Source organism: Schistocerca serialis, chromosome 2, assembly GCF_023864345.2.
Source record: "Schistocerca serialis cubense isolate TAMUIC-IGC-003099 chromosome 2, iqSchSeri2.2, whole genome shotgun sequence".
In the NCBI taxonomy this organism is placed as follows: domain Eukaryota; kingdom Metazoa; phylum Arthropoda; class Insecta; order Orthoptera; family Acrididae; genus Schistocerca; species Schistocerca serialis.
The window spans coordinates 303,680,153-303,690,362 of NC_064639.1; the positions used below are offsets into that span (position 1 = coordinate 303,680,153).

Sequence of the window (10,210 nt, forward strand, 5' to 3'; positions counted from 1 at the left end):
TTTTAACCAGAAAAATAAGAGAATGATGGGAGAAAACGTAATGTAATAAAATACGTGTAATTACTATATAACTCAGTTATTATATACATAGAAATGTATTACACGCCACTAAAGATGCTTCACAAATAAAAGAAGTGAACCGTGTATGGCAAGAAACAAATTGGTTTCATTTAGTTACAAAAACGAAATATACCTCCATGAATTTTGGAGCAGCTAAGGTACGACGCAATACTTTTAAAAATGACGAAATCAAAGAACTTATAGAATTTCAAGCAATTCTACATATCCTTACCGTACACACTCGTTGCACATAACGATTTCCGTACACTTCAAACAACTCCTCGCACATATGTCAAGTCCGCAAATAATACATAGTCTAATTATGTGATGTGCAGAAAGTGAGACGCGATCAAACTGAATATACTCACTTTGCTTTTCACCCTGATGCCAAAACATGCTTGAAACAAATTCACCTAAATTTCACACAGTCGACCTTACTTGACGCACTGGGGCGTAGACAACCCCAGTTGAATGTGGACGATTGCCCTAGAACGATTCACGCTTCCACTGTGATGCCACTGGCCTTGGGGATACTGATGCTATCTGACTCACAACTGACAGACCCGAATTTCTCATGTTTACGAACTTAAAATTACAAAAAGTGAACTCGCGGTGTACTGCACCGTAGTGTCAAACAAGGATTAATGCAGCTCCCCACGCTCTATCCTATCCAAGCCACCTCTTCTCTGCACAACTACAGCAGTCTACATCCATTTTAACCTGCTTACTCTGTTCAAACTTTGGTCTTCCTCTACAATTTTTATACCCGATGTCTTCTTGCATTGCCAAATGGACGATTCCTGGATGCTTCAGAAGGTGCCCTATCAGCCGATCGCTTCTTTTAGTTTTTTTGAGCCATAAATATATTTATCCCCCAATTCGTCCCAACTCCTCATCAGTTATTCGATCTATCCATCTAACTCCCAACATTGTTCTGTGGCATCTCATTTCAAAAGCACCTGTTCTCCTCTTGTCTCAATTGTTTAACGTCCACGTTTTAATTCCGTAATGGCTATTCTGCATTCACATACATTGGGAAAAGACTTACTACATTTTAATTTATATTCGTGTTAACAAATTTATCTTTTTCAGTGCCGTTTTTCTTGTATCTTCTCTACTTCAGCCGTCGTCACTTACTTTTCTACCAAAATAGCAGAACTCCTCTACCACTTTTAGTGTCTCATTCCCTAATGTGTCAGTATCACCTTATTTAATTCAACTGCAATCGATTACTCTTGTTTTACTTTCGTTGGTGTTCATCTATAATCTCTTTTCAAGACACTGTCCATTCCGTTGAACTGCTCTTGCAAGTACTTTGTTATCTCTGAAAAATTACAGTGTCATCGGCAAACACCAGAGTTTTTTAATTTCTTCTCCCAGAAATTTAATCCCCTTTCCAAAATTCACATTGGTTTCCTTTACAACTTGCTCATTTTCCGAATTCAGTCACTTCGGGGAGAGTTTACAACAGTCACTCCATTCTCAAATATTGGTTCCCTTGCATGTCCTTCGACTTTCATAACTGCAGCCTAATTTCTGTACACGTTATAGGTATCTTTTAGCTCCCTGTATTTGATCCCTGCTACCATCAGAATTTCTAAGAGTGTGTTCCAGCGACCATTGTCACGTTTTCCCTAAATTTACAAATTCTATAAACGTAGGTTCGCCTTTACCCTAATGTACATCGCAGGTCAGTATGTCCTCCCTCGCATGTTCCCAAACTGCTCTTCACCGAGGCCGCCCTCTACCGGACTATCCATTCTTCTATAGATAATTGGAGTCAGTATTTTGAAACCATAACTTATTAAACTAATTGTGTGGTAATATTCACATCTCTCAGCACCTGCCTTCTTCGAAGTAGAAATTATTACATTCTTCTCAAAGTCTGAGGGAATATCACCTGTCCGGCGTAGGATAAGAATATCTATTTAACGAGCACGACGCACAGCAAATAGCACCAAAGGGAAGAGTGCATCAATTCGCCGGACGAGCGCGTTGATCGCAATTGTGTACGTACCTCACGATCCTCTCCTGTCCAGCGAGTATAAAGCGTCCCTCGGGCCAAATGAGGACGTCGCTGTTGCGTATGCTAAAGTCTGTAGTTAGGAACACAATTTACTGGGCGAAATACACTGGCACATTAGATGCACTCTGTTAATACAAACACGTGTAAGTTAGGTGCTACACATTCAGAATCGAGCCGGCCAAAAATTGAGTCCACACATAGTCCGGAGTCAAGGCCAATGTAGTCAGGTGAGAACAGCTGTCGAAATGAAAGTTCCATGTAAGCACGCACTATAGAGAACGCATACTCTGAGCTGCGGGCCTAAAACTATAGCCCACCAGAGATGCCGCGACGTGCACTCCGGGATGTGGCTTCTTCACAGACTGCGGCGCCACCGCCAGTGTAAAAAGTAAGGTCCGATGTCTGACAGCTGTGATAGCTCCGTAACGCTGTGGCAGCCGGTTACAGCAGCGTGCTCGCGAGCAATGTGGCTCACAAAATGTTCATGCGACGCTCTTGGCGTCAGCTCCCCGAGCGTTCATGCGCCGCTCGCAAAATGTTGCAATTGTTTAGTCCAAAGAAATGGTTCAAATGGCTCTGAGCACTATGGGACTTAACATCTGATGTCATCAGTCCCCTAGACTTAGAATTACTTAAACCTAATTAACCTAAGGACATCACACACATCCATGCCCGAGGTAGGATTCGAACTTGCGACCGTAGCGGTATCGCGGTTCCAGACTGTAGCGCCTAGAACCGGTCGGCTACTCCGGCCGGCCGCTCATTCACAGCGGTCGGCTTGTTTTAGTCGCTTAACGTCATCTGAGTTGAGCGTAATATTATTTATGTACATTTCGCACTACGACAGACTCTTTAAAACGCCATGCATTTCTTGTTTTTACACATTTATACCGGGTGATCAAAACGTCGGTATAAATTTGAAAACTGGATAAATCACGGAATAATGTAGATAGAGAAGTACAAATTGACACACATGCTTGGTATCACATGGGGTTTTATTAGAACCAAAGAAATACAAAAGTTCGCAAAATGTCCGACAGATGGCGCTGCATCTGATCAGAATAGCAATAATTAGCATGGCAAAGTAAGACAAAGCAAATATGATGTTCTTTACAGGAAATGCTGAATATGTCCACCATCATTCCTCAACAATAGCTGTAGCCGAGGAATAATGTTGTGAACAGCACTGTAAAGCATGTCCGGCGTTATGGTGAGGCATTGGCGTCCGATGTTGTCTTTCAGCATCCCTAGAGATGTCGGTCGATCACGATACACTTGCGACTTCAGCCAATAATCGCACGGACTGAGGTCTTGAGACTTGAGAGGCCAAGCATGACGAAAATGGCGGCTGAGCACACTATCATCACCAAACGACGCGCGCAAGAAATCTTTCACGCGTCTAGCAGTTTATTTTTTTTCTGTTTTTTTTTGTTTTTGTTTTGTTTTTGTTTTCATAAAACCCCATGTCATTCCAAGCATGTGAGTCAGTTTTTACCTCTCTATCTACATTATTCCGTGGTTTATTAAGTTTTCAAATTTATACTGACTTTTTGATCAACCGATACATTACTAAGTGCAATGGTTAATAATTGTCGGTGCTTCGGAAGGGAATCGAAGTACGCGGAAGGATGAGTGGAAAATTTTCGCAGTTAGAGGCCACAAAGTCACGTGTTAACTTGTGTAGGTGATTTTATAACTTTTGGAGTAGTTTCTAAAATTGGTCTTCCGGCCATTCTTGGCTTGTCGTTGGATTCTTCCAGTGACGATGTTTGTTAATTTTCTTTCTCTTCCTTTAAAAATGTTATCAAAGAAGTACTTTTGATGAAATCTGAGAGTATTTGCAACTTTGTCTCGGTTTACGGTCCAGAATTGTCAAACTGCGCCGACTGCAAATCGCATGTGCGCGCATAGCCATGGAACTGTAGTCTCTTAGCCGCGCGGGATTAGCCGAGCGGTCTTAGGCGCTGCAGTCATGGACTGTGCGGCTGATCCCGGCGGAGGTTCGAGTCCTACCTCGGGAATGGGTGTGTGTGTTTGTCCTTAGGATAATTTAGGTTAAGTAGTGAGTAAGCTTAGGGACTGATGACCTTAGCAGTTAAGTCCCGTAAGATTTCACACACATTTGAACATTTTTGTAGTCTCCTGTGCATACACACTATTCAGCTAGTACGTAATGGTTAAAGGTTCATCGTCGCCACAGTGCTGTGGCGATACTTGTTTTAGTTCTCGCGAGCGAAGTGGCAAGACAGCTTAGTCATATTCCCGAGGACGACAGTTCAAATCCCCGTCCGGCCATTCCCTGAATCGCTTACGGAAAATACTTAGCGGTCTCTCAGAAAGGGCACGGTCGATGTTTTCCCCATTCCTCCCTTCAATATGATCTCGTGATTTATCACTAACGACAACGTCGCCGACGGGCGTCGACTGGAAAGTCAGGAAATTGAACTGAATGGACAGTAGTCCCGTAACGGCTGTCCTGTTTCGCGATGTGCCGTGTAAGAGAACCCAGTGTTGCGCGTAGACGCGGCGTAAGGCTAAGCGTGTAGCACGTGTGAAGTGACACGAGAGTGCACGATGCATGCGCTCCGCACATGCCGCGCGGTCCTGCGCATATTGAGACGCGTGTGACGAGTGTGTCCTTCAGGCGGAGTGACGCTGGTTGCTCACCTACCACTTGCCAGACTGACAATGTGTGATTTGCGAATAGAGTTATTAATCGTACAATTGAGTTTAGAATCAGATTCGGATACTAACGCTGGAGACGAAGTGTTGCTTCATTCATTAATGAGTAAAAACGTCACATCATCAAATAAGTAAACTTTGTTTGAAAGGAAAAGCTCTGTGCACGCCCTCATTGCCTGTTGACTTTTCCTTCTGCCATTGAGAAAAGTAAACAAATGATCCACTGCACAAAACGAAGGTCAGTGCACTGTCAGCAGCTGAGAATAACGCACGCTACAGAAGCTGCAGGAGCTAGCCACATGTGCCTCGTGAGGAGAAGAGTTCATGTCATTCGAAAAACATTGTCATGAATTTAGACATACCTCTGTCAGCAATATTTTTAAGTAAATTAAATGTGCCAAAAGAAGACACTCTTTCAGGACGTTGATATTTTTCGAATAGTGCCGACTGCGTTCTTAATTTGTGTAGCATATTGTCTAATTTGTTTCACAAATGGCTGTGAGCACTATGGGACTCAACTGCTGAGGTCATTAGTCCCCTAGAACTTAGAACTAGTTAAACCTAACTAACCTAAGGACATCACAAACATCCATGCCCGAGGCAGGATTCGAACCTGCGACCGTAGCGGTCTTGCGGTTCCAGACTGCAGCGCCTTTAACCGCACGGCCACTGCGGCCGGCTCTAATTTGTTTATTAGCGGTGATACCGTGTATGTAACCACTGACCTTTTTTTTTTCGTCACGTCGCATCAATTAAAATTTTGTCATGCTTGGCGGGTTTCTCAACTGTTTCTAGCTTACAGTGGAAATATGATTGCCACATGAAAGTAGTATAATCTCACTTATTACATTCATTTCCAAGAAATCACAGCGAAACTTATCTACTTCAGATCTTGGACACATTTTTTTACTCGGGGAACACACATATGGAAATCCCCACTTTTCGAATTTTTGTAACAGATAGCAGATGCGTCAGCACGATAGGCCAGCTGTTTCACTACATAGTTAATATTTCCTACCTCGGTTCTTGATCACCTGATTTTATCATATTCCATTCTATTTTACTACGCTCACGATGATCGTCTGTCCCTTCTTGCGAACTGAATACGTTATGGACGCAGATGGTATAATCCCAGTGGCTAATGGTTCGTCAGTTATTAAACTGTGCAATGTTCTTTCCCAAAAGAAAAACAATAACAAAACAAAACAGCATAACTGTACAGAAATAAATAACTGAAAAATATAATGTACTAATGAAAAAAAGATGGAGAGCTTAAATGGCAAAAAACGGAACACTAGTCTTTCACAAGGTTGAGTAGTTAGGAAATATTTCTCGAACGGCCAGTACGCGATTCAGAAGGGAGTGTATGGGAAGACCGCTTTCCCTCTCCCTGCGGTGCTAGCGTGACGCGAAGCTCGAGAAACTGTGTCACAACAGCCGCGAGTGTAGACTCGACACCTGAGCAGTCTGTTACAGACTGAAGTGTAGTCAACATGGCAGCAAGTCGCGACTTACACACCTTTGAGCGTGGGATGGTATTTGGCGCGAGACGCATGTTTCATAGCATATTTTAGATGACGCAGCAAGCCGTGTTTCCAGGATGGATCTTCAATGTCGTAATCTTTCCACATGCATGCTTTTGGCCTCCCATCTATGCTTTACTACCATTTAGCCTCTTGGAGGAGGTTTCCAGTTTCTAGGCCTGTCCTACGGATAGGTGATGGTTGAAATAGAACGTCGTGTTTAAACCATCGCCAAGAAGGTGATGGGCAACGGCCTTGCCGCAGTGGATACACCGGTTCCCGTGAAATCACCGAAGTTAAGCGCTGTCGGGCGTGGTCGGCACTTGGATGGGTCACCATCCAGGCCGCCATGTGCTGTTGCCATTTTTCGGGGTGCACTCAGCCTCGTGATGTCAATTGAGGAGCTACTCGACCGAATAGTAGCGGCTCCGGTCAAAGAAAACCATCATAATGACCGGGAGAGCGGTGTGGTGACCACACGCTCCTCCTACCCGCATCCTCAACTGAAGAAGACACGGCGGTCGGATGGCCTGACGACGGAGTGCTATAAGAAGGTGACGGCAGAAAAAGTGAGTCTCTCGCCAGAGTAAACGGCCGTCTCTCCAGCGTTAATTAGTGCTCTGGATTCTCATTTAGGGAGACCGGTGCTTAAGATCAGAGTTCGCCCTTCCAGATTTAGGTTCCGATTTACTACTGTATCAATCGAGAATGCCCGATTCCTTCGGTGAGGCCACGGCAGGTCTGCTGCCCCATTCTTGGTAGTATCTCAGTGTTTAGTGTGTCCTTGGCAGGAGGCTAACGATAATCGCCTTCCGTTCTATCATCGGCACACGCGTCTGACAAGGAAATTCCTGGTGGATTATTATCGCTCTGATGCGCGGCGAGCGATTACGCCAGAACTGTGTGACCTTCCAGGAAGGCCGACTGCGGGCAGGCCTGTTTCGGCAGACGCCAAGCAGTGCGGATGTGTGTTGCTTGAGGAATGCCGGGCATTTCCTAGCACAGCTGTTGCGCTGCCGCAGGTCGGATGGGCATTGTTTAATGATGGTATGCGCTCTACCGTTGTCGGAGTCGATCCGCGTTTTGGCAGTGGGAATGTTTATAGTAACGCGTGGATGTGTAAGCTATATTGAAAGACGTTTCTAGCAATGCTGGTAATGTGATATTTAGGTACTGTGTTTTGGGTTTGAGTCACAGTGAGGTAGAGAACGAATATAAGAATCGTATTATGCAGGGTTTTTTAGTAAAGCGATCCACGTGTTTTAGATTCGTGAAACGGGGCAGTGGTTTACCAGGCACAGGCCTTACGAAGGTGGCATACCGCTACCTTTAGAAAACTTGAGTACTGCACGAGTCTTTTTCTTTAATATGTTCTGGATGCATTACAATGTTTCGTGCTGTTGTAGGAGTGGCATTTAGGTTCGCTCGAAAAAATTAAACAAAAGTAATAGTGAACGCAGTATCTGAACCACATTGCAAAACTTCTTTTTATTTTCACGAACACAATCATTTCCTCAAAATATTCTAGAACATAAGACACGCAAGTAATCGTAGCCCAGACCTTTGGGCGTAAAAGTACATAAATTCTTATACTTTGAATGATCGAAAGGCAGTGCGACAAAAGTCGGTCATCACCTGTTGAAAATTATACGTTGCGTTTGTCTCCGTACAGCCGTGGCGAAACTGGTTTCGTGACGCCCCACATGCAAATAGGCGGCGTTTTTCTTCACAATAGGCCTTCGATCGTCCCATATGGCTCTACGAAGGCTACCTGACAACCGGTCGTTCAACACCTGTGGTCGTCCTGTGCGGCGGTTTACGCGCTTGGAGAAATATTGAACATCCGTAATAGACACCGCTGACGTCAGAAACGGATCTCCGATGTGCTATGACCGAGTCGTATTGCACCGATTACTGTCCTACGTTTAAAGTCCACTAACTCGCGACATGCCGCTGTGTTGGATGCACGCCTGTCTGCAAGGCTGGGGTCGCAGTGGCACCAGTATCTGGGAATTCCGCTGGCTGACGACCGACATCGGTCGAAGACGTGCGCGATCACATTGTAGCCGATCTCATCGGCCGAACGTGTTGACTTCAGGCGATATAATCGGTGAAATTCAAATTAGTTTGTTTTCTTCCGTCAATTCGACAGACGTTCTCAAACACAGTATATGAAGTGTGAGAAACTGATGGCTTTAGTCCAAGAAAGAGTGAGTTTGTGACATCCTGAGAACGGAAATTCATAATCGCCATATAGTTCGGAATCTATGTCCTGAAATCGCAGGTTAATTGAAAACCATAAGTAGGCAAAATCTTTATCGGAAATGTTAAGCGTAAATTATAAACCCAAAAAATATTTTTTCAAATGAGTACGGCCGCGTATCTTATTCTTGTATAGTTACTGTAGTGAATCAGTTTCAGGTTGTGGTAGGTTGGCATTATCAGTTTACAAATTATTACTACTTACTGGAGTTTTTATGCTAGTATGGTGGTGGTTCTGTTATACGAAATGGTGGAGTTTTTATGCTAGTATGGTCGTGGTTCTGTTATACGAAATGGTTTGCAAATGGTGTACGGTATGTATTGCCAGTTTTCAGCGCTTTAGGTTGTCAGAGTATCTTAACCTAAACCTTATGCTTGCTTATGAATGACAGCCATTGAAGGTTAATTGACGTACACTTGCGCAACTTTAAGTAAATAAAGCGAAACATAGTGTTTGTAATACACTGAAGCGCCAGAGAAACTGGCATGCATATTCAAATACAGAGATATACAATCAGGCAAAATACGGCGCTTCGGTCGGCAACGCCTATACAAAACAAGTGTCTGGTGCAGTTGTTAGATCGGCTACTGCTGCTACAGTGGCAGGTTATCAAGATTTAAGTGAGTTTGAACGTGGTGTTATAGTCGGCGCACGAGCAATCGGACACGGCACCTCCGAGGTAGTGATGAAGTGGCGATTTTCCTGTACGACGATTTCACGAGTGTACCACAAATATCAGGAATCCGGTAAAACATCAAATCCCCGACTTAGCTTAGGCCGGGAAAAGATCCTGCAAGAACGGGACCAACGATAACTGAAGAGAATCGTTTAACGTGACAGAAGTGCAACCCTTCCGCAAATTGCTGCAGATTTCAATGCCGGGTCATCAACAAGTGTCAGCGTGCGAACCATTCAACGAAACATCAGCGATATGGGCCTCGGAGCCGGAGGCCCACTCGTGTACCGTTGATGACTGCAAGACAAAACGCTTTACGCGTCCCCTGGGCCCGTCAACATCGACATTGGACTGTTGATAACTGGAAACATATTGCCCGGTCGAACGAGTCTCGTTTCAAATTGTATCCAGCGAATGGACAACCTCATGAATCCACGGGCCCTGTATGTCAGCAGGAGACTGTTCAAGCTGGGTGGAGGCTCTGTAATGGTGTGGGGCATGTCCAGTTGCAGTATATGGGACTCCTCATACGTCTAGATACGACTCTGGCAGGTTACACGTACGTAAGCATCCTGTCTGATCACCTGGATCTATTTATGTCCATTGTATTCCGACGGACTTGCGCAGTTCCAACAGGACAGTGCGACAGCCTACACATTCAGATTGGCTCCAGGAACACTCTTCTGAGCTTAAAAGCTTCCGCTGGCCAGATATGAACATTACTGAGCATATCTGTTATGCCGTGCAACGTGCTGTTTAGAAGAGATCTCCACCCTCTCGTACTCTTACGGATTTATTGACAGCCCTCCAGCACTACTTCAGACATTAGTCGAGTCCATGCCACGTCGTGTTGCGGCACTTCTGCGTGCTCGCTGGGGCCCTACACGATATAAGGCAGTTGTACCAGTTTCTTTGGCTCTTCAGTGTATATATCACCACGAATTATCTCGAGTATGTTGTACATTCGTGAAACTACGCTC

At 44.5% G+C, this 10,210-nt stretch overlaps 1 pseudogene; it reads left to right on the forward strand.

Moving 5' to 3' along the window:
* Positions 1 to 6,536: 6,536 nt before the first annotated feature.
* On the forward strand, positions 6,537 to 6,654 carry LOC126458992 (5S ribosomal RNA; annotated as a pseudogene).
* Positions 6,655 to 10,210: the final 3,556 nt, after the last annotated feature.